The sequence below is a fragment of the Brienomyrus brachyistius genome, unplaced genomic scaffold (assembly GCF_023856365.1).
Source record: "Brienomyrus brachyistius isolate T26 unplaced genomic scaffold, BBRACH_0.4 scaffold87, whole genome shotgun sequence".
In the NCBI taxonomy this organism is placed as follows: Eukaryota; Metazoa; Chordata; class Actinopteri; order Osteoglossiformes; family Mormyridae; genus Brienomyrus; species Brienomyrus brachyistius.
Genome location: NW_026042362.1, coordinates 643,412 through 647,240, shown reverse-complemented (window position 1 = coordinate 647,240; position 3,829 = coordinate 643,412). Strand labels below are relative to the sequence as shown.

The 3,829-nt window shown below is 42.1% G+C and overlaps 1 long non-coding RNA gene across 4 annotated transcripts; it reads left to right on the top strand.

Moving 5' to 3' along the window:
• The first annotated feature begins 421 nt into the window (after nucleotides 1-421).
• LOC125727134 (uncharacterized) lies at nucleotides 422-1,688 on the top strand. 4 transcript variants are annotated; one of them, XR_007388554.1, is made up of 4 exons: nucleotides 422-842; nucleotides 1,091-1,338; nucleotides 1,401-1,524; nucleotides 1,587-1,688. It is a non-coding gene; the product is annotated as an uncharacterized LOC125727134 (long non-coding RNA). The 4 variants fall into 4 exon arrangements; XR_007388555.1 differs by having other exon boundaries at nucleotides 1,091-1,462; XR_007388553.1 differs by having other exon boundaries at nucleotides 1,091-1,524; nucleotides 1,649-1,688.
• The last annotated feature ends 2,141 nt before the right edge of the window (nucleotides 1,689-3,829 follow it).

Below are 3,829 nucleotides of genomic sequence, written 5' to 3'. Positions count from 1 at the left end.
AGTGTGTTATCAGCGTTCAGTTCAGAAGCCAGCATCTCTGATGGTATGGGGGTGCATAAGTGCATACGGTATGGGCAGCTTGCATGTTTTGGAAGGAACTATGAATGCTGAAAGGTATACAAAGGTTTTAGAGCAACACATGCTCCCCTCCAGAGGACGTCTGTTTCAGGGAAGGCCTTGTGTATTTCAGCAGGACAATGCAAAACCACATACTGCAGATATTACAACAGCATGGCTTCGTCAGAGAAGTGTCCGGGTGATGAATTGGCCTGTCTGCAGTCAAGATCTTTCACCTATAGAGAACATACAGTAATTACCTGTGACACCCATGGTGCACTGTGAGCAGATATACAGGCCAACAGAGCATGCAGATAATTATCTGTGACACTCATTGTACACTGTGAGCAGGTATACAGGCCAACAGAGCATGCAGATAATTATCTGTGACACCCATTGTACACTGTGAGCAGGTATACAGGCCAACAGAGCATGCAGATAATTATCTGTGACACCCATTGTACACTGTGAGCAGGTATACAGGCCAACAGAGCATGTAGATAATTATCTGTGACACCCATGGTGCACTGTGAGCAGGTATACAGGCCAACAGAGCATGCAGATAATTATCTGTGACACCCATTGTACACTGTGAGCAGGTATACAGGCCCACAGAGCATGCAGATAATTATCTGTGACACCCATTGTACACTGTGAGCAGGTATACAGGCCAACAGAGCATGCAGATAATTATCTGTGACACCCATTGTACACTGTGAGCAGGTATACAGGCCAACAGAGCATGTAGATAATTACCTGTGACACCCATTGTACACTGTGAGCAGGTATACAGGCCAACAGAGCATGTAGATAATTACCTGTGACACCCATTGTACACTGTGAGCAGGTATACAGGCCCACAGAGCATGCAGATAATTATCTGTGACACCCATTGTACACTGTGAACAGGTATACAGGCCCACAGAGCATGCAGATAATTATCTGTGACACCCATTGTACACTGTGAGCAGGTATACAGGCCAACAGAGCATGTAGATAATTATCTGTGACACCCATGTTGCACTGTGAGCAGGTATACAGGCCAACAGAGCATGCAGATAATTATCTGTGACACCCATTGTACACTGTGAGCAGGTATACAGGCCAACAGAGCATGCAGATAATTATCTGTGACGCCCATGGTGCACTGTGAGCAGGTATACAGGCCAACAGAGCATGCAGATAATTATCTGTGACACCCATTGTACACTGTGAGCAGGTATAGAGGCCAACAGAGCATGCAGATAATTATCTGTGACACCCATGGTGCACTGTGAGCAGGTATACAGGCCAACAGAGCATGCAGATAATTATCTGTGACACCCACTGTACACTGTGAGCAGGTATACAGGCCCACAGAGCATGCAGATAATTATCTGTGACACCCATTGTACACTGTGAGCAGGTATACAGGCCCACAGAGCATGCAGATAATTATCTGTGACACCCATTGTACACTGTGAGCAGGTATACAGGCCAACAGAGCATGTAGATAATTATCTGTGACACCCATGTTGCACTGTGAGCAGGTATACAGGCCAACAGAGCATGCAGATAATTATCTGTGACACCCATTGTACACTGTGAGCAGGTATACAGGCCCACAGAGCATGCAGATAATTATCTGTGACGCCCATGGTGTGAGCAGGTATCAGTACTGTGAGCAGGTATCAGTACTGACTACTTTTTATATTGAGTCACATGTTTTATGTGAATTACTTTGTACTAAACTGAAGGCCAGTATTTGTCACTGTGAATATGTTGTTGCAGACGTCCATCCAGAAATCAGAGCTGGGGGAAAAGATAAGGTCCTTATTCCAATAAATTTTTGGTACAAATATCAATGTGTCTGTCGCAGATGGAGGATTATATATTCTAGAGGTTTCTTTTTATTTTTAAATTGCAGAATGTTGTCTCATCTGAGGAGGATTTAGTGTATTATGTGAGAGGTTCATTTTGGTTTTGATGCTGGATTCAGTTAGTAAATATTAGAAAAATTGCATATTCTCAACTCGTATTTATGGATTAAGTCTTCGAATATCATGAAATGACTGTTACTGAAAAGGAGGTGGAGATGTGTAATCCCTTTCTGTCCCCGTGAGTGATAGTGAATAGTGATATTGTGAAGTAGGAAGTCCAGATTATTCCAGATTGGCGTGTATTTACAGGCTCTGAGAGTACAGTTAGTGATTTTAATGGCTTTCCACTGGGCTGTCAGTGCTGTGGAAATGGCAGCACTGTGTTGTTAAAGCAGTTTTGTTTCTTTAATGACATTTTGAGTAAGTCTGCATGTCTGAGATTTTTACAGTACAGCTGCTCCTGCTGTAAGCATGAGCTGCTGTTACTGCTGTAGTGTGACCATTTAGTTAAGTCTTGCAGTTGATTTGCTAAGTAATAATTAAGAAAAATGAGCTTGTAATCCACCTTGAGATTTACTTTTCTGTAATGTGGAATGTTTCATTTTGAGTTTTTGTTTTTCCAGCAAAAATGTGACATTAATGAGTTAAGAGTTTGAAAGAATTTTTCTGAAATTCTGATATTATTTTATTTTTATTGATTTAAGTGGGAGACTCATCTATTGTTTTGAATAAGGGGGTGTCGTTGGGGGTAACCAAGTCAGACAGCCTGTGGGAGATGTAGATACCCAAGTACCGGATATTTCCAGTGTGAAATGGACTATCCTGATCAGCTGAATCCCAGGCATCTTCAGACAGTGAGAATATTATGGGTTTTTTTCCAGTTTATTGTGTAGTTTGATAGATTTGAAAAGGTATTAATGAAATTTAAATTTCATATATTGAGGGTTTCATAAAAATAGCAAGATATCATCTGCATAGAGATTAATTTTGTGTTGTTATTAGTATGAATTCCATTTATTTCACTGTTCTGTCGTATTGCTGCCACAATTGTTTCTATGAAGATGGCAAACAGTGAAGGAGAGAGTGGGCATGCAGGCCGTCTTCCCCGTCGGAGTGTGAATGCAGGTGATGTCATCCCATCTGTGACACTGTAACTTTGGCTGAGGTGTACAGTATTTTAACCCAGTGGGTGAACGACTCTCCGAAGCCAAATCTATGCAATGTATTAAAGAGGAATGTCCACCTGACTGTCAGATGCCGTTTCTGCATCTAATGATGTAATCATGGTTTTAGTATGGGTATGCTGAGCAGTATTGACTAAATTAAATAATCTATGGATGTTGTCCGAGGCATGTCTGGTCTTGATGAAATCTGTCTGATCAGGATGGATTATAGTAGGAATGACTGTCTGTAACTGAGTGGCGAGAGCTTTTGTAATGATTTTCAAGTCTGTATTCATTAGTGAGAGTGGCGGGTAACTGGAGGATTGTGTTGGGTATGTAGGGAGCCGCCCACTGGCCCAATGGCGGAATCCAATGGCGCAGCCGAAGGCTGTGAATGCGTGTCGGTCCTTCCAAGCGCTCCTGGGAATTACTTACCCTTTTTAATATACAAAATATTCTTTTAGACACACATCTGACTCCATTTTATTAATGACCTTATTTCAGTATATTGTAGTCATGACGTTTATGTTGTTCAGATTACTTCTGGACTGTCTTTTAGATTACCAACTCTAGTTTTACCCCTGACGAAGGAGTCTGCCAGATTCGCCTCGATCCGTGGGCTTGTTCCACAGGGTTTGTCCTAAAGGTACAGAAATCGCCACCATTTAAGACAATGTCCGCCTCTGATTATTCGGGTCCCTCGACCTATATAATTCCCCAAAGGCTCAGTGTCTGCCAATTACTGAGCAT